The sequence below is a fragment of the Dipodomys merriami genome, unplaced genomic scaffold, assembly GCF_024711535.1.
Source record: "Dipodomys merriami isolate MVZ:Mamm:240054 unplaced genomic scaffold, mDipMer1.0.p SCAF_11, whole genome shotgun sequence".
Lineage (NCBI taxonomy): Eukaryota > Metazoa > Chordata > Mammalia > Rodentia > Heteromyidae > Dipodomys > Dipodomys merriami.
The window spans coordinates 41,212,506-41,234,431 of NW_027202382.1; the positions used below are offsets into that span (position 1 = coordinate 41,212,506).

A 21,926-nucleotide genomic window follows, 5' to 3' on the forward strand; every position below is an offset into this window, starting at 1 on the left:
ATTGGAGTCATGCTAATTTGTACTTCAGCCTTGTAACCATTCAGGATAACTAGAAGGTAATTTGTGTTTAAAAACTTGTATTTTGGGGCTGAGAAGGTGGCTCAGTGGTAGAGTGCTTGCCTTGCATGCACGAGGCCCTCGGTTCGATTCCTCAGCACCACATAAGCAGAAAAAAAACCGGAAGTGGCGTTGTGGCTCAAGTGGTAGAGTGCTAGCCTTGAGCTAAGGGACAGCACCCAGGCCCAGAGTTCAAGATGCATGACCAACCCACCCCCCCCCCAATAAATAAATAAATAAATAAAAAGGAGTTGAAAACATTTCCTTACGAGGTGAATATCCATATTCTCTTGACTATATAAAAACTATGCTTTACTAAGGCATATATTACTTTTGATTAAGTGTATGGTTTTTTTCCCAAATGTAATTCTGTTGGGGAGAGTGCCACTTTTCACCCTGTTTAGATAGATGCATCTAGAACCAAATGAGGGCAGTAAAGTCTAATAGAAAGCTTTATAAATGAAAGTTTTGTTTCTGTTTGTGCAATACCTTGTTCCCCTTTCATGTATCCTGGGAAATCATACTGATCAATAGTTCCCATTTCAGTACAACTGCAGCAAGCATTACAACTGTATGAAATTTACAACATTGTCTGCTGTAAATTTTAATTGGAAAACCTTACAGCTTTGCTTTCATCTTTGGAGGCTTAAATCTATATGATTTTTTTAAATAAAAAATTTATAACATAATATCATGTCATACAATTTTTATAGACATATAATATGAATAGGCCCAAACCATAAGCTCATTGGAAAAGATAACTATAAAAATCCATTTTAATGTTTAGTGCATTCAACATTTTTTCTATAGAAACAATGGACTTGGTAATTTAATGAATGTTATAAATAATTATGAACAATATAAGGTGAGATATTAAGAAATAAATTAATAAAAGATATGTTCTGTTGCTTCTGTGTCCCAAGTGAAGCCTTTTTGAACCAGTGTGAAATACTGTGTATAGATAGAAATAGTATTCTAAATTAGAGCAGCATGAGAAAAATGTTGCTTTCTGCACAGCTTTATTTCTGTCACAGGTCAGGACTGAAATGCTGTGTGATACAGTTATTGACTCTAATCTGGGCATAAACACAAGTCCTCAAGCACCAGCCCAATTAATAATTTGCATAATTAACACGCATATTAAATAGGGACTGGCCTTGCATCTGTATTTGTAGTGATCAGGGTAATGAGGGCTAACGGGAGCGGCGCCTCGGGCCTATGTTAGCAGACGTGTGGCAGTAGTAATTTTTGCTTGGATTGACAACTGCTAGACAAGCGGTCCCAGCATAAAGCTAAACCCCGTTTGGCAGTATTAATCGTTGACAAACTGCTCTTAAAGCTGTAACATTGTTTCTGTCAGTTGTTTGGTTTGATGTCACTGTTAGACATAATAAATCAATAGTGTCAGAATTTCGTAATGTTTATAGCTAGCAAGGTTTATTATTTCATATGACTGTCATGTACAAATGGTGGTTATCATGGCTGCCTCTAAATTATCAAAGACAGAATATTGCTTTGAATAAACTTCTATAATTCTCATTTCAGTGAATTCTTTGCCATCTGGAAATGCTTTTGGTTGGCATGCCTGCCCATTTCCATTGTAATTTTCATGCAGTATGTTCCATTATTTTAAAAAGAGTATTATAGTTAAATTTCTTGGAAATTATGAGTTTAAATTAGGAAGAAATACCTAGCTCTCCCAGCTTCACCTTTATTCCAAATTTGATGATATTAAATGTGCCTCAGAGTGCAGCTATACTGAGCACCTTCAGAGGAGAATGTGAATTACAGAGGGTTTTAGGTATAGGAAGAATGTAGTAGGTGTCTATTAATAGAGAGTAAGACATAATGAAAGCTAGAGGTAAATTTTCTTCTGTTATCTATCTTCCCTCTAATCATTTCTTTAAAAGTTTGACCAAATTTGTTATCATTTCTGAACCCCATTATTATATTTTCAGGTATTTTTTCATTTAGTCTTAAAATTTTTTTCTTTAAAAATGACCTGATAGGGGGGTACAAGACCCTGAGTTCAAACCCCAGTACCACTAAAAATAAAACATAGAAATGATGTGAAGAAGTGATATTGTCTTTACTTTTTTTCTATAAAAAGCACTTTTACTTAAAGTACAGTACTCTCATTGGAGCAGAATTTTACATGTGAATTTCTTAGCTCTATGTAAGCTTTTCAGTTATATAGCTACAAGAGGTTTATGATACACTATTTAAAATAATGATTATTTTCAAAGACAGAAGAAATTTAGATATCTTTCTGCATAATATTTTGACATTTAAAAATATTTTAATTACATTATGTTTGAACTGAAGGATATTGTGCCTGCTAAACTTTTTTTCTTTAACCAGTAAACACTGTTACAATAATAAAAAAGGTGGGGGCTGGGCAGGTGGCTCAGTGGTAGAGCGCTTGCTTTGCATGCATGAGGCCCTGGGTTCGATTCCTCAGCACCACATAAGCAAAAAGAAAAAAGCCGGAAGTGGCGCTGTGGCTCAAGTGGTAGAGTGCTAGCTTTGAGCTGAAGAGCTGAGGGACAGCGCCCAGGCCCAGAGTTCAGGCCCCACGACCAGACCAAAAAAAAAATTTTTTTTTTGGACTACAGCTGTCTTTAGATTGTCGTAGAAATATTCCAACTTAAAGAGGTGTGCATAAATTACTTTAAAAAGTAATTTTTGAGTCTACAAGTAGAAAAACATTAAATTATAAACATTAGTTGAGCATGACTGTTAATATCTGTAATTCTTGCACTCAGGAGGTAGAAGCAAGAGGATTCTAAGTTCAAGGCCATTGTGGTAACATAGTGAGACTGTCTCAAAAAAAAATTCAAGGGGTTGGCTGAGTGGCTGTGGCTCACACCTATAATCCTACCTACTCAAGAAGCTGAGATATTAGGACTGAGATTTGTAGACAGCCCTGGCAGTAAATATACTGAGTGACTCTTATCTCCAATTAACTACCAAAAAAACGAAGTGGAGCTATAGGTCAAGTGGTAGAGCACTAGCCTTGAGTCAAAAGACTCAGAGACAGTGCCCACCCCCATGAATTCAAGCCCCAAGATGGGCACCAAAAAAACAAAACAACCACAGCTCAGGATAGAGTTTAGTAGTAGAGTGCTTGTCTAGTATGCACAGTGCTCTGGGTTTGATCCCCAGCACTGAAAAAACAAAAAGAAAAAAACTCAAATAGCATTAAAAAGAACATGTAATATGCCAATTGGCCCAAAAAACATTGTTTATTCACTATACTTTTCAATTAATCTGTGTTATTATTGAAGCTTACAAAATTTTTTAAAGCTTTTTCCTATTATATGGCTGTACATTTGTATATGGTGTACATCTGCTGACATAATGTAACTAGGAAATAATATCTGGAGAATAATGAGGATTTTCAGGGTATAAATGAAATGCCGTAAGTAGTATGACTTTTTAAATAAATCAGTATTCTGGAATCATTGCATTTAAACAAATGATATTCCATTCAAGACTGATATTTCTAGTTATGAACATTACAGTTTCAGGAACACTACTTTTGAGATATCCTTAATAGTAGCAAATAAATGATGATTAGCAATAGTAAGGCAGATGAGGCTGTATGGCCATGCCTTCTGTTCATGGAGAAGTCTGAGGCATGTATGTGTGTTTATAGGCAGAGAATATTTAGTCCATTGAGGGTAATAGTCAAGAGAATAGTCAAGATAGAAGTAATAGTTGGTATAGGCCAGGGTCACAGAGGTGGTAAAATAAGACAGAATGGTTAGGTTGTTTTTCACCTTTTTTACAGATAAGAAAATCAAGGCTCAGAGAAATGAAGCGACACTGTTGGTCTCTGAGCTGACATTAGAATTTGAATCTTTGTAGTTCTGGTGCACAGGAAACTGCTCATGATCTGTATTTAAATATGTACAATTTTTACAATTTTATTTTTTTTGTCAGTCGTGGGCTTGAACTCTGGGCCTGGGTGCTCTCCCTCAGCTCTTCAGCTCAAGGCGAGTGCTCTACTGCTTGAGCCACAGTGCCACTTCCAGTTTTCTAGTGGTTTATTGGAGATAAGAGTCCCATGAACTTTCCTACCCGGGCTGGCTTTGAACTTCGATCCTCAGATCTCAGCCTCCTGAGTAGCTAGGATTTACAGGCGTGAGCCACTAGCGCCCAGCTAATTTTTATAAATCTTTAACCGTAAACTCATGGCCAACCACAAATGGCCAAGTGGTATAATCTTAGCATTGTTTTTGGAGGGAGAGAAGAACTGGATATCAGTTGACAGTACTAAGGATAGTCCTATTTAGCCCAGTAGAAACTAAAGAATGTAGGTCTGGCAGGTAGTGATGTTAATGCTATGCTGATTACATTTGGAATTGCAAAGTCATGTGACTTGGAGAAACTAAAATCTTTCTACATAGCTGATGGGAAAGTAAAATGGAAAATAGTATAGAAATTCCTCTAAAGGACAGATTATGATTCAGCAATTTTATACATTTTTGTGTCAAGAAAAATGAAAAACATAGGCTTAAACAAAAACTTATACATAGAAGTTAATAGCAGTATTATGCATAATAACTAAAAAGTGGACATAACCCAAATGTTTATTAATCACTGAGTAGATAAACAAATTGTAGTATGTCCGTACAGTGGAATACTATTCAGCCCTAGAAAGAAGTGAAAACTTAGATGCTATAACATATATGAACCTTGAAAATATTTTGCTAAGTGGGAAAGAAAGTTCTCTCAAAGCCTCTATATGAAATGTTCAGAATAGTCAAGTTTAAAGAGAAAGGCTAGTACTTGCTTAGGGCTCAAGTCTGGGGAACATGGAGGGTAGTGATGTTGAAGGGGAAATATGGAGTGATAATTGGTATTTTTTGAAGAGGTGATTAAAAACTTTCAGAATGCATTGTTGTGATCATTACAGAACTTTACATATATTAAAATAATAGTGTTTTATATGAATTATATAAAAAGTAATCTGAAGCCAGGTGCTGGTGGCTCACACCTGTAATCCTACCTATTCAGGACATTGAGATCTGAGGATCGAAGTTCAAAGCCAACTCAGGTAGGGGAATCTGTGAGATTCCTATCTGCAGTTAATCAGAAAAAGCTGGAAATGGTGCTGTGGCTCAAGTGGTAGAGTGCTAGCCTTGAGCAGAAGATGCTCAGGTACAGCACCCAGGCCCAGAGTTTGAGCCCCAGGAGCAATTAAAACAAAACAGAACAAAACAAAAAATGTAGTCTGAGAGCTAAGTGCTGGTGACTTAACACCTGTAACCCTAGCTACTTAGGAAGCTGAGATGAGAGGATTTTTTAAAAAATTGAAACCAGCCCAAGCAAAAAAGTCCTGAAGACTTCCTTTCTCAAACTCAGTGACAACAACAAAAAGCCTGGCTGGAGGCATGGCTCAAGTGTTAGAGTGCTAGCCACAGCAAGCAAAGAGAGAGTTCAATGATTGAGGTCAAGCCCTAGAACTGTGCACACCTCTCTTCCACCTTTCCAAAAAATATAGTTTGGGGAAACATAAGGAGATTGTTACCTGTTAGTCATATTTCACTGATACTAAGAAGCACATTTTCACATCTTTGAAGTCAGGATGCCTCTGAGAGTCCATATCATCTTGACAATTGCTGATGGCTAGTTAGCTCCATCACATATACATGTGCGTGTATGCAAAACCTTGGTGTTTTTCCAGGTGGCATCATCAGCCTTTTGATGTTTTTAGTCAACATAGTATTTATGGATCATTTAATGACTGTATTTTGCAGCTGTGTTGGAAAATCTTCCTTGACATCTAAGAGCAACAAAATAGCAGAAATTTATGGAATGATTAGCAATGTCTTGGAAGATAAGAAGTGCTATATTGTCAACATTGTGTGTGTGTGTGTGTGCGCGCGCAAGCGCGCGCGCACGTGTGCCTCCCAGTACTGAGCTTACTTAGATTCAGGGCCTGGACACTGTCCCTTAGCTTTTTTTGCTCAAAGCTAGAATTCTACCACTGAGCCACAACTCTACTTCCAGCTTTTTTTTGGTGGTTAATTGGAGATAAGAGTCTCATGGACTTTCCTCCTGAGACTAGCTAATGCTTTGAGTAAAAAAGCTCAGCACCCAGGCTTGGAATTCAACCCCCAGAACCATCACCAGAACAAGGAGCAAAAAAGATTTGAGAAGTCCTTGTTTCCTTAAAGGTAATGGAGAAGGAATAAGTTGTCCATGATCAAAGTAAGTTTGAGAAATGATAGACTAAGGAAGTTTTGCACAATTTCTGAGAGCCTTTAAAATATTGACATACATTAAGATGCATCACAAGATTGATACAATGTTTAACATTTCTTTTTTTGTATTTTTTTTTATTGTAAAGATACTGTAGAGAGGGGTTACAGTTACAAGAGTCAGATCATGAGTATATTTCCTATCTAGCATTGTTACTTCCTCCTTTGTTTTTCCCCTACCATCCCTTCCCTCTATTCCTCCCCTAGTTATAAAGTTTGTTTTCAACAGTGTCTTGAAATCTTATTGTTACAATGGGTCAAGTGTATCCTTATTTAAGCTGTTTTGTTATTTCCCTTCCTCTCCCCAAATTAGAAAAATTAGGTGACTTAGAGCTGTTTGGTTTTTTTTTAATTGACAAGGTGATGAGCAGGGGATTTACAGTTACATAAGTAAGGCAATGAGTATATTTGTTTTTCATCATTGTTACCCCATCCCTTATTATCTCCCACTACCCCTCTCTATTCCCCTCCCCCCAAGTTGTAATGTTCATATCCAACATAGTGTCAAGTGAGTATCAATGTTGTTATCAATGTTGTTTTGGTTCATCCATTGTCTTGCTGTTTCTGTGATTCCCTTTCCACAGATTGCATAATCTTATATGCAAAACACAAGGTACAAAAAAACTAAGAAAAATGAAGAAAAAAATGAAACAATAGAAATAAAATAACAAACTACATATAGGGTCTAATAAGAACCTCTTGTTTCCATATATTGGAGTTCATATTGATATGCTTCATTATATATTGTCCTATGGACTAAGCAGTTGAGTTATTGAGAATCCCCTTTTAAGAATATCATATACATATTCTAGGTCTTACAAATGAAGGAGATCATGCAACCTACTTTTCTTTGGCTTACTTCACTTAATGTAACTTTTTATGTGTGGGGGCTTGAACTCAGGGCCTGGGTGTTGTCTCTGAACTCTTTTTGCTCAAGGCTAAATTCTGTCACTTTGAACCACCACACCACTTCCCGTTTTCTGGCAGCTAATTGGAGATAATTCACCCAGACTTTCCTGTGCAAGCTTGTTCTGATCCTCATATCTCAGCATCCTGAGTAACTAGGATTATAGGCATGAGTCACTGTTGCCTAGGGCTTCCCCCCCTCCCCCCAGCCCTTTTTTTAAAATGTGGTCTGTTACCTTGGGGGATTAGCACCACCATCTGGAGAACAAGCCAATAGTTTTCAGACTATACTCTTTATCTAGATGAACTGTAAAACATTACCTGCTGTAAACCTCTTGCTTAGGAAAGAGGAAATTAAGTTACAGAAAAATTAAGTGACCTGTTTATGCTCACATAGGTGGTTTTTATTATTCATGTCTGCTAGTTTTGCATGCCTAATAATATTAGCATTTCTTGTACGTAGCACTATTCCACATGCCTTCTTTGTGTTCATTTGTAAAATAAAATGTGGCTATGTCAGGATTTGAATACAGAACTATGGCTCTCAATTCCCTGAGGAATTGCTTAGGATTGGTATATTTAATTATTGTGAGGAAAAATGATTACTTGTAAGGTCAGATGGATCAAGGAAACAGCAATTTTAGTACCTTTTCTAAGAAGAGGTCTTGTTTACTATTCCCTGCAGATTGAGTTAGGAGCAGTTGCTGATATGTGAATATGCTTTTACATTCAACCAAAACCATGTATCTTTGTGAAAAGAAATTCAATAATCCAAGAGAAAATAATTGTGTTTGTTAGGGAATTTCTGCAATATCTTTATAACTGCATTTGTTCTAAATTGCAGCCTTATCTGCAATGCTTCATTAGACAGATGAAAATACAAATTTCTTTCCATAACAATTCCTGTTTAGCATGATTTATAAAAATTACTACTATGTTTAAATGATACTCTGGATGTTTCTAGCTTCTCAAAATGAACATGGACTCCATTTCTATAGCCCTTAAGGGACTTTCATTAATAAGGAAGTACTGATTTTTTTTTTTTTGGATAACATTTCCCTTTTCAAAAGATCCATAGCACCTTATAAATGGGAAGATAGTGTTACCTATCTGGAATACTAAACTTATTAAGTCAGATATACAATAAAAGAATTAAGGATTAGAAAACTATCATCTAGTTTTACAGTAGAAGAATATATCTAGTTGCTATTAGCCTATAGTGTTTCTATAAGTGTTTGATGTAAAAAGACCCCTGAGGATCATATAGTTAACTTGGACTTAGGGAATATATCAGGACAAAGTGTGGTTTATGTTGCTTACCTCCATTCTTGCCTGCATATTTTATTCCCTTGTTTGTGTCCCCACCCAAAGAAAATTGTGTTACCTATTTTTCTGATAACAAAATAGTCTTTACTGGTTGTTAAAAATCTTCAAACAGCACTGAAAAGTATATATATTAAAAAAGAGGGCAATGTGGCTTAGTGTGGTAGAGTGTTTGCCTAGCATGCATGAGACACTGGGCTTGATTTCTTGGTACTACATAAATAAAATAAATTAATTTTAAAAAAGAAACAGTTTACATAAATTTCCACTATTCAAGAGATAATCACTCCTAGATTGTGATGAATGATTTTTTTCAAAAGCAAGTTAAATATGCTGTTTTACATTGGCATAGGCAAATGTTAGCAAATGTTGTTCTGTGTTACCATATTTACTTGACTGTATAATATTCCATGTTGCCTTTCTGTCCCTCTCTCTGTCCCTGCTTCCCTCCTGTTTATCTCCCTGCTTCCATTACTGAAATCCTATAATATTTTCAGTGATCATTTCATAAAAATATCACCATGAAAGAATTAAAGAATAAACTTAAGAAATATGGTTCAAGTACCATGTAAGTAAGTGATGAGTCATTTTCCTAAATTGATGTTTAGGACCATTTACCCTAGATGTGCCCTTTGTTGCTTATTTTTTTAAAATAAGTTATTCAGATAGAAAAATAGAAGGCATGGGCAATAAATTTTTAGGTTACATATTGTTGGAGAAAATGGCTGTTCAGTAGTAAAACAAAGATTCTAAAAATAAAAAAAATTTAAAAGGTTATAATATTGGACTCAAATTAGCCATAGTAATTATGATGGCCAGTAGTGTTCTTTAGCATGTTTCCTGTATTCCAGGCATTATAGCAAGCACTTTATATGAATTTCCTCATTTAGTTTTTACAAGATCCCTATGAGATAGATTCTGTTAGCATACTCCTTTTACAAAGAAAACTAAAACTAGAGATATTATATTCATTTTAATAAACTTCTAATATTGCACATTTACATTTGAAAACTAGATTATAGTTGGAAAAACCTCACCTGGTCTTAAACACTTAAAAATGATGCCTAGTAAAGAAAGGACTTCCAAAGCATGATTGAGCTAGAAGGGAAGGAAACAAATGGTGACCAGCAAGGACTGACAGTGATTCTGAAGATGTAAGAGCTAGCATTTGTTGAGGAGGTATGAGATTTGTCTTGTGACCTTGAAAGTATTTAGATTTTAAAGGCCTAACAGATACGAATCAGAAATCTTTAGAAAAAGCCGGAAACCCCTAAGTTAACTCTTGGAAGGTGAATTACCCTTGGCCCTAGATGGGAGGGTTTTGACAATTTCTGATTGATTGAGTACATTCAGTTGATATGGGGATGGAATTCATGTTGTATAGATGGTCTCCAGAGATCCATGCTCAAAGTTTAGCTTGAAATATGAGTGTTTCTAAGTATGTAAAAAATGAGTATTTTTTTTTTGAGGAAAGCACTTTAAAAAGTGCTGAAGAATATATACAAATCAATTTTTGAGGAATATAGGTTCATAATTAAAAAAAGAAAAAACAAAAATGCCATCATGTTTATGAGTTTGTAGAAACATCAGACTGAAGGCAGCCTACCTGAAAAATTAATGATCCTGTCTGAAAAATTAACTATGGAAAAAAGATCTAGAGACATTGCAGAGTCATAGAACATTTACTTACTGATCGGCAAAAGACCCTGAGTTTAATCTCCCAATTGCAATAACAATAGTAATAATAACAACAATGATATAACTATATTGGCTCTCATTTGCATTTCTGTGATATAGAAGTCTAAATACTTAAGGACAGAGTTGAGATTGAGATAGAGTACAAAGATACTTTCAGGAAGGTGTCATAGTTGTATTTCTTCAGAAGGTGATAGTGATTACATAAATGTTGCTTTAATTGTTTATTCCTATATCTTTATATATGTGTGTACAGTTCATCTTTCTGTATCTTAAAGGTTTTAAAAATTCTTCTAAAATATTGATATTAATTAACTTTATTTGGTAATAATTTAAAAATTCAAATAGATTTGATGACTTAGAGAATAGTAAAGGAGAAAATATGAAATGGTAAGGGCAGGAAAAAGCAAAATAATTGAGCCAACTCAAAAGAAGGCAAGAAAGGAAAAGAATAGAAAAAAACAAATGTAGGACAACAGAAAAATCTAAAATGGGTTGGGAGAAATAAATCCAAATATATCTTATAATAATTACAGAATTATTTAAAATTATTTAAAATTAAATATTAAAAGATAAAGGATGAAGAGATGACTATGAAAGAATACTAAAAGTATAAACAAATAAGCAGAAAACCTGTTATTTAAAAGAAAAGCTAATGGTAAAATCATGGAAAAGATACTCTAAGTAATTAGTAGCAGAAGAAAGCAGGAATAAGCTATCTTGTATCAAATCAAGTAAAGTTAAAAGTGATGGCAAAAAATATCTCTACAGGATAATAGGATTTCTGTATTGTGATTTATGGTCCAATTTGCCAGGAAAATTCTAACAATTCTAAAATTGTATCATTTAATAACAGATTCAGACCTATAATACTCTGTACTCAGAATGTTGAGATCAAGAAGACAGAGATTTGAGGCCAGCTCAGACAAAATTTTGTGAGATACCCAGAGCTGGGACTGGTGTGAACCTGTCATCCAAGCTACTTAGGAAATGTAAATAGGATGATTGCATTTTGTGTACATGCATCCTATTGTATTCTGGCCTCAGCAAAAAGCAAGACACTCTCTCAAAGAGAACCAGAGCATCGAAGTGTTGTGGGCATGGATCAGCTGTAGAGCACCAAAGTACTAAACAAAACAGAAACAAAACTGCTTCAGTATATAAAGCAAAAATTGTTAGAACCACAGGGAGAAATATGTTTCAAAGAGATTTGACATATCCCTATGGGAAACTGATAGAACAGACAAAATAAGTCTGTAAATACATAGAAAATTTAACTATACAATTAACAAATGTCGGTCTAGTAGATGTGGAGAGTTTATCACCAGGAACTGCAGAAAGTGCTTTTTTTTTTTCTTTTTAGCTAAAATATAAGAACAAGCCAGGCACTGGTGACTTAGGTCTGTTAGCTTACCTGCCTAGGAAGATCTGAGGGTTGTGTTTCAAAACCAGCCCAGGCAGAAAAATTCTTGAGACTCTTATCTCCAATAATCTACTCAGAAAAAGCCAGAAGTGGCACTGTGGCTCAAGTGGTAGAGTGCTAGCCTTGAGCAAAAGAATCTTGGACAGTACACAGGCCCTGAGTGCAAGTTCCAGGACCAGCAAAGACAAAACAACAATAACAACAGCAAAAATATATATCAAACATGCATATATTAATATACATTTATAGAAATATATAAGTAAATATATTTAAATATATGTGTATATGAACATTTAAAACATATGATTTTTATAATCATTAAATTAATCAGTAGTTTAAAATTTAACCACAAAGAAAAGAGAAAGACCAAGGGCTTTCAACTGTCCTAAGCATTGAAGATTTTTCATAGAAATTTTTTGAAACAAAACTATACTGTTCAACTAATTTATAACAATGGTATACTTGATATTAGCAGTAGAACAAAGGACGTGACAGTCCAGTCTTGTTCATGAATATACAGGGAAAAATCTAAACAAATGTTGGCAGACTGAATCCAGCAATAGTTTAATAATATCAAGACTACATTTATTTTATGACATTTATATAAGATTAGCTTGATATCACAAACATAAATTTGAAAGACTATCACTTACTAAGTTATGCAAAAACAAGTGGTCAGAAAATTTTTAAAGAGAACTAAATTCAGGACACATAAATTTTAAATATATCTTACTCTTTTTCAAGTTCAGGAATAAGTTGTGAAGTAAGTTGCAAAATATTTTTTTTTAATTTAATTTAATTTTATTTGTGAACATACTGTACAGAGGAGTTACAATTACATGGGCAGGATAATGTGTACATTTCTTACCAAGCATTGCAGCCTCCTCCTTTGTTTACCCTTCACATCCCTTCCCAGCCTCCCCCCCCCCCATCCCAATCCTTCTCCCCCCCCCCCCCCCCCGCACCGACGTTGTAAAGCTCGTTTTGGACATGACAACTTGTACTTCTCATTGTTGCAACATGTCCACCTGTATCCTTAATCAACTGGTTTTTCCCCATCTCCTCCACAAGTTATACTGACATCAAATATAGTGAAAGCAGGGGTTATACTGTGGGGGAGGGACATACAAAGCAACAAAGAGATAATCTTATAAATGTGTTAGAAACACATGCATGAAAGAAAAAAAACATTAAAATACACAACTAAGGGTTCATTTTCCTAACATCACATTATCTGACCTTTTCCGCTTGACTCATACATATACTAGATATTACAAATAAGGGAAACCATGGGACCTATGTTTCTTTGGGCCTGGCTTACTTCACTTAATATAATTTTTTCCAAACCTTTCCATTTCCTAACAAATGGGGCAATGTCATTCTTTCTGTTGGAGGCATAGAATTCCATTGTGTATATATACCACATTTTCTTGATCCATTCATCTACTGAGGGGCATCTGGGTTGGTTCCATATCTTAGCTATGGTAAATAATGCTGCAATAAACATAGTTGTGCTGGTAGGTTTAGTGTGGTCTTGTTTGTAAACATTTGGGTAAATGCCCAAAAGTGGGATTGCTGGGTCATAGGGGAGTTCTATGTGAAGTCTTTTGAGGAACCTCCATACTGCTTTCCAAAGTGGTTGAACAAGTTTACATTCCCACCAACAATGAAGTAAGGTTCCTTTCTGTCCACATCCCCTCCAGCATCTGTTGTTGTTAGAGTTCTTGATTTTTTGCCGTTCTAACTGGAGTGAGGTGATATCTCAATGTTGTTTTGATTTGCATTTCTTTTATGGCTAGGGATGTTGAACATTTCTTCATGTGTCTATTGGCCATCCTTCTTTCTTCTTCAGAGAAGTTTCTCTTTCACCCACTTATTTATTGGGCAGTTGTTTCTTTGAGGATTTGTTGTTGGGGGGTTTAATTTTTTGAGTTCCAAGTATATTTTAGATATGAGACCCTTGTCCGTTGTATAGCTAGTAAAGATCTTCTCCCAATCCGTGGGCTTTCTATTGATCTTGCTAGCTATGTCATTTGCCCTGCAGAAGCTCTGCAACTTTAAGTTGCAAAATATTTTAAGCTGATAAAATATTCTTTATATCAAAACTTAGGACCTATAATGTAATTAAGTTTTATGCTAGGTTTTTTTGTTTGCTTGCTTTTGTTTTGTCAGTCGAGGGGTTTGAACTCTAGGCCTGGGTACTGTCCCTGAGCTCTTCAGCTCAAGGCTAGCGCTCTACCACTTGAGCCACAGAGCCACTTCCGTCTTTCTGGTGGTTTATTGGTGATCAGAGTCTCCCGGACTTTCCTGCCTGGGCTGTCTTTGAACCGTGATCATCAGATCTCAGTCTCCTGAGTAGCTAGTATGACAGGTATGAGCCACCAGTGCCCGACTTTTTTTTTGTTTTGTTTTGTTTTGTTTTTGTTTTTGGTCATGGGACTTAACCTAGGATCTGGGCACTGTCCTTTAGCTTTTATTGCTCAAAGCTAGTACTCTGCCACTTAGAGTAAAAGTGCCACTTCCATTTTTCTGGTGGTTAATTAGAGGTAAGTCTCATGGACTTTCTTGCTTGGACTAGCTTTGAACCACAATCCTCAGATCCCAGTCTCCTGAGTAGCTTGGATTACAGGAGTGAGCCACTGGATGCCTGGCTCTTATGTTAGTTTTATCTTCGAATGCCTTTATTACACAATTTAAAAGGGTGTCAAATTTATTAGGTAATTAATTCTAACTTACAAACTTAACAGAACAACTGAATATGCCCCAATCCCAAATAGGAAAAAAAAAGAGATAATAAAATTAGTGGAGTGCATGTGATCTAGTGCTTGCCTAGCAAGTGTTAAAGCCTGGTATTCAATTCCTAGTACCCACCTCCACATAGAGATTCAAAACAGGAAAAGTAAAAAGGTATAATGGAAACGTCAACAAAGTTTGTGCATTCAAAAATCAGAAACCTTAGCTAAAGATTATTCAGAGAAGGAAAAAAGGTAAAAAAAAAACCACGAACAAATATAAAGAAACAAGCACAAATTAATGACATTGGGTTTAAAGAGAAAGATAAACTGTGATGGATTTAAAAAGAATAGTAAGGATACAGCTTAGGCAAAATGTTATATTATTAGAAATATACAAATTAGGGGCTGGAAAGGTGGCTCAGTGGTAGAATGCTTGCCTTGCATGCATGAGGCCCTGGGTTCAATTCCTCAGAACCACATAAGCAGAAAAAGACGGAAGTGGTGCTGTGGCTCAAGTGGTCAAGTGTTAGCCTTCAGCTGAAGAGCTGAGGGACAGTGCCCAGGCCCAGAGTTCAGGTCCCACAACCGACAAAAAAAAAGAAAAAAGAAAGAAATATACAAATTGTTTTTACTTGACTAGGTATGTCAGTCAAGGGTAGAATACTTGCTTATCATATACATAGCCCTTGGTTACACACACACACACACACACACACACACACACACACACACACACACACACACACACACACACACACACACACACACACACACACACACACACACACACACACACACACACAGAGAAAACATATGATTTTATAATCATTAAATAAATCAGTAGTTTCATAGCCCTTGGTTACACACACACACACACACACACACACACACACACACACACACACACACACACACACACAGAGAAAACATATGATTTTATAATCATTAAATAAATCAGTAGTTTAAAATTTAACCACAAAGAAAAGAGAAAGTCAAGGGCTTTCAACTGTCCTAAGCATTGAAGACTTTTTCATAAAAATTTTTTGAAACAAAACTATACTGTTCAACTAATTTATAGCAATGGTATACTTGATATTAGCAGTAGAACCAAGGACGTGACAGTTCAGTCTTGTTCATGAATATACAGGGAAAAATCTAAACAAATGTTGGCAGACTGAATCCAGCAATAGTTTAATAGTATCAAGACCACATTTATTTTATGACATTTATATAAGATTAGCTTGATATCACAAACATTAGTAAGGATATACAAGACTTGAATAACACTATCAGCTAACTTGACCTAATTCACATTTTCTTCGTGTCAAATAGCAGTGTTCTTCCTAGGTATACATAGAACATTCACCAAGATACAACAAAAAAGATGAATTCCAATTTATTAAACATTCTAAATTGCTGTTAATTATGGAATGAAGTTCTTGTGTATCACTAGTTAGAATATAAATTGGTATGATTAATAAAGTAATTTGATAATACAATGAAGTTAATATTAGTGCACCTTATAAACTAGCAGCTCTACTTGTAGGCATATTAGAGAAAAGCTTGGATGTGTATATCTAAAGACATTTGATATTTATTGCAAATTTTTTATAATGGAAGTAAAGGATCAAAAAGTTGTGCCCTAAAACTCCATCTTTCATTGTTCAATTAAGTAGTTATTTTACCTTTTCAAATTTGAATGGTGGGAAACCATGAAGAAATGGATGAATGCTGATTTCAGTCAGTAAGGAACAGGAGACCCTTGTTTCTGGCTATGATTAAAACTTGTATCTCACTGGCTCATGCAGTAGATTTTATCTGGGCTTTGTTGAACCCCAATATATAATGTATGCACATTTTCATTTATAATAGAGATTGCTAAATTGACCTTTAGAAGAATTACTTACAATTTATATCCTTTCAAGTCTTGTTTTTATATGCACATTTTAAAATTTATAATTGAAATTACTTTTTTTAAAAAAGCAATTTTGCAGTCTTCTCCTTGTTTTGAGACAGGATAGCACTTTGTTTCAAGCCATCCTTAAACTCACAATCCTCTTGCCTCAGCCTTCTAAGATTTCAGATTTATAGAGGCCATCATCCTTCACTTTATTGACAATTTGTAATAATTTTATTGACTACATAATATCTTATTTAGTGACTGTCTTGACTTTTAAAATCATTTCCATATACTGGGACATTTCAGTTGTTTTTAGCTTTTTGTTATATAAATAATGTTATGATCATTTTTGCAAATAGGGATTTTCTCTTTTTGTGTGTATTTAGTGTTAGGGTTTAAACTCAGGTCTCTTCTATAGACACTGTACCACTGAACCTCCAGCAAATATGCTGGTGGTGGTGGTGGTGGTGATGATGATGATGATGATGATTATGTATATATGCTTGTCTTTGGGTTGGAATTCAGGGCCTGGGTGCTGTCCCTGAGCTTTTTTTTTTTTAAATTGTGAAAATACTGTACAGAGGGGTTACAATTACATGGGCAAGGTAATGAGTACATTTCTTTTTTTTTTTTTTTTTTGTCGGTCGTGGGGCTTGAACTCTGGGCCTGGGCGCTGTCTCTCAGCTCTTCAGCTCAAGGCGAGCGCTCTACCACTTGAGCTACAGCGCCACTTCCGTTTTTCTGGTGGTTTAATGGAGATAGGAGTCTCACGGTCTCTCCTGCCCGGGCTGGCTTTGAACCGCGATCCTCAGATCTCAGCCTCCTGAGTAGCTAGGATTACAGGCGTGAGCCACCAGCCCGGCTTATGAGTACATTTCTTATCAAGCATTGTTGCTTCCTCCTTTGTTTCCCCTTCCCATACCTTCCCATCTGCCACCCCCCTCTTATCTCTCCCCTCCCTGAGTTTTTTTGCTTAAGGCTAGCATTCTACCTCTTGAGCCACAGGTCCACATTTGACTTTTTGGTGATGACTGGGAGATAAGAGTCTTAAGGACTCTTGCTCAGGCTGGCTTCCAACTGCAATCCTTAAATCTTAGCCTCCTTGAGTAGTTAAGATAGATGTGAGCCCTGCTCCTGGCCCTGCTGGTTACTTTAAAGATAGGAATTCTGTTTCTTCTTTAGGAAGCCTGGATTGTTATTCATCTGTTTTATAGACTTCCCATAGTTGCTGGGATGACAGGCACATGCTAGTGTGTCCAGCTTCCCTCTAACTGACAAGGAATCTCATAGACTTTCCTGCACAGGATGACTTGAAAGGTGAATCCTTTCAATCTCATACCCTACCAAGTAGCTTAGTGTAGGCTAATAAGTGTGTACCACTCCACCCAGATATCAATTGAGGAAGGATTTCATGAACTTTCTTGGCTGATTTCAAACTTTGATTCTCCCCCTCTGCCCAAGTCTACAAATTAGCTAGGATTAGAGGAAATTGCTACTAATACCTGGCATATTTTCTGAAGGTTCAGTAGAGCTTCTGGTAGGGGAAGGGAAGGACATTTCACTTAAGACCATGTGCAGAGATAGAACAGAAAGAAAAAGTGTGTTTGAAATTAAAATGATAGAAAAGGGCATCTGAGTGGCATTCAAGTGTTTATTTGGATAATCTCCAACTAGAATTCTTTGATGGTAGTTCTTTGTTCAATCTTGTTATTCTGCTGCAAGGTTTTATTTTTGATATTGCTTCCTATAATAATGTTCATGTTATGCCTGTAGAATCAAGTTGTCTCTCTAGCCTAGAATTCTTAGCTTTTTATAAATTGGACCTTCTTCTTTTTTTATTTATTCAATCACTATTTACTTAGCACTGCATATATACCAGGAACTATGTTATATTTTGGTGACAGAGAGAAATAAGATACAACACTGTATGATTAAAGTAGTTTATAAAGAATCACAGATTAAATGATTTTGAAGGAAATGTGTAAGAACACTTTCAACCTAGTTCGGAAATTTGGTAGAATAGCTTCTACCTCTCTCATATAAGAATATTTTGTCCTAGTTAGAGATGTCTACTTTTTAAATTTAAATATAATTTTATTGTTGTTAAGGTGTCATACAGAGGGGTGACCATTTTATGTCAGGTAATGAACACTTTTTTGACAAAAAAGAACACTTGATTATTTTCTGCTTCATGATTTAATTTTTTTTCTAATATAAAAATGTTTTCCACATAACATTTTTGATACTATACTTTTAAAGTAGGTCATATTTCATAGGTTCTCTTAACTAGTTATTATATACCTCCTTAGAAAAATTCTCTAAATCCTAAAACTTATTTTTTGTGTTACTCACTTTTATTGATAAGCTACTAATAATAATTTGTTTGAGGCTGTAGTTAGGGCTGGGAATATAGCTTAGTGGTAGAATACTTGCCTAACATGATCACAGTCTTTAGGTTTAATCCCAAGTACTACCAAAAAAAGTAAAGAATATATAATAATATTGTTTTCTAATCTGTATTGCAAATGTAGTTAAATTGTGTGATGTTTTATTCTTTATGTGTAACGCTATAAAGCTTTATGCATAAAGCTTTTAATAAATATTTGTGTAGTGAATTCACCTTTACTTTATAAACCACTTAGAGTAATAAAAAATCATCAAGCCTTCCTACTTAATCATAAAAGACTTTTCTCCAATGTTTATTCATTTTTTCCCAGCTGTTTTAGACAAAAGAATGTGAGGTTGCAATTTTAGCCATGTATCACTTTTCAGTACCTCTAGGTCTTGTAGGGTTGTAAGTCACTATAGAATCTCCTGCTATATGGCACTATCTCTTTGTTGTGTACATAGAAAAAGCAGAAATATATACTTATATACACACATATACACATAAATTCTCTCTTTGGTTTTCTCTTTACTAACAAATTCATTTATATCTCAATGGAATGTTCTTTTAGCCTCTATCTTACTTTTCATTTCCTATATTATGTCCCATAACATTTTTAGGATGTTTTTCCAATTTCACATCATAAGCCTGTTTGTGGCCTTAGTTAATTTATATTGCATCATCATTGTTAACCTCCTTTTCCTTCAAAGTAGTAGTAGTCGTAGCAACAGCAGCAGTAGCAGTAGCAGCAGCAGCAGCAACAGAAAATTTTGAGTCTTAACATGTATAGAATGGCCATATGGCTACTGGGTCAAGTTTGTTGTCTTACCAGACTTACCCTCATTTTGATGAGATGTGAGAATAGCTCTTCAGTATTTACTGCCATCTTCACCAGTCACTTGTGGTTAATAAATTGTCTTAACTTAGTGAACATCATTATACCCTACTGCCCTTGACTAGCATTTTTTAGATTCTATTTACTGTTTTGTTGGTTGTTTTCTTGGTAGTAGAATGAGAAACCAACAACTACTAGGTTAAGTGGACAGCCATAGCCTTCTAACTTAGCTGGATTTAAAACTGGTCATAGTAACTACAGATTTTGCTATTATTGTGTTTTTGATGTGTGGAAATACAATCTCTCTCTCTTTTTTTTAATCAATGGTTAGCTATCAGTTCTTTTTCTGAGAGAAGTCATTAGTTAATGCAGCTCAAGGATTTGTCTGAGAAAAGCAGCACATCAGTTAGAATGCTAATTCACTCAACTGGCAGCATGCACAGTGAAATGACAGCTTGGAGGGGGGTAAGAGGAGTATCTGAAAATGGCAGCAGATTGGTATTTCGAAAGGGGAGGGAAATTTTATAATGATGAATAAGAAAGATGACATTTGGTGCTCACATTTAACTTGCATTGGATGTCCATATAAGGGTCAGTATGCATAACCTCTCTTGATTAGGCCTCCGGCTGCCCAGCAGCTGACTGGGTGTATACCCTTCAGACTGTAACCAAAAGAAAGGCCTAGATAATTAGGCCAAGTTGAACTGCAGGAGGTAGCCAGCCTCTCTGCTGCCTTTTGTATATTCATGACCCAGCTTGATTGATGGAAGGACAGTGTTTGGTGACACTGTCATTTGCAAGTTGAAAGGTAGACTACAGGCTGGAGCCAAGATCAGATGTGCTTTAAAGAGTCTTACAATAAACTCATTTGGATGCTGATGATGTTCACATATGCATTTCTTCCTTTTTTACTGTTTCTTGTGGACATCTGTTAATTTGTAGAAATTAGGTTGGTTGTTTTCAGTTAAAACATCTTTTAAGTTACTAGATAGTTTGGTTTAAAAAGTTTTATAAAGTTGTTAGTGATGTTATGTGTAGTATAGATCTCAGATGTTCTTATGTTATATTTTTACTTATGCTTACAAGTAAAATTATCAGGCATTTGAAGTATTTTTCTTGAGTATATTAGAAGTAAGTGGTTTCCTTCTCCTGTAGGCTTGGGGAAAATTTGAGTTTATTTATATACTTCACATATTCCAGAAATCTTAAGCCCTGTTGCCAAAATGTTTCCAGAGAATGTTTTACCAGAATGTGCTATTCTTTAACAGAAGGTATTGAATATTGTAAGGTTTACTATTTATGGTTCATAGAAATGGTTCTTTAATTCACTTCATTTTTTCTTTAGTTTACTAAAAAGTGGTTATTTTTGGACTTGTAGCAAGTGAGTTAAAAAATAATAGAGGAATTTAGAATCATGAAACAAATATGAGATCGACTTAAGGAGCATGTTCAAAATATAGAAACCTAACTTATAAACTATTTGAAGAACGAATATGGTGTTTTGTTGACTAAAACAATACCAAGAAATGAAGGAAAAATTGAAAGTAATTACTGATGTACTCATTTTATTACTATTATACTATTTGAGACACATTACATAGACTGATCCTTATTAATTTGACTTTTAATACCACATGATATTTCAGTTGATAATGTGAATGCTTTTGTAAAACAGAGTTGTTCTGGCATACCTGAAAATGGTTTGATGCTTTCTTTGCAAAAAGAAAGAAATGTATGCTGCCCATGTTACATAGTTTCTTTTACTTAGCCATAATCAAGAAATCTCGGTAAAAGCTCTTTATATCACTATAAAGCTATAAAAATGTGTTGCTTAGTAGCTGTTGTTATTCCTGCTGCTGCTACCATTGTTGCTATTATTATTATTAGCTAATTCCAGGTAAGTACAAAAATGAAAGTGTACTTTTTTTTTTTTGTCAGTCACAGGGCTTGAACTTGGCCTAGATGCTGTCCTTGAGCTTTTCTGCTCAAGACTAGCACTCCTCCCCTGAGCACAGGTGCACTTCCAGTTTTCTTGTGGTTAATTGGTGATAAGAGTCTCACAGACTTTCCTGCCCTGGCTGGCTTTGAACTATAATCCTCATATCTCAGCCTGTAGCTAGGATTACAGGCATTAGCCACCAACACTCAGCTCCTCTTATACTTTTTTATCAACTAAATATGACTGAATAGGTATGAATACGTTTTTAATAAAAACAAAATGGCAAAGGAAAAATATTAGTTCTTTATTTAAGGGTGTGTGTATGTGTGTGTTTGTGTGTGTGTGTGTATTTTTGTTTTTTGTTTGTCATGGGGGCTTAAACTTGGGGCCTGGACACACTGTCCCTGACCCTTTTTCTCAAGGCTAGTGCTCCACCACTTGGAGCTACAGCTCCACTG

General features: G+C 35.4%; 1 protein-coding gene across 10 annotated transcripts in view; it reads left to right on the plus strand.

Moving 5' to 3' along the window:
- Pbx3 (PBX homeobox 3) overlaps positions 1-21,926 on the plus strand; it is a 223,286-nt gene that overhangs the window by 111,529 nt on the left and 89,831 nt on the right. The gene's annotated exons all lie outside the window — the stretch shown is intronic.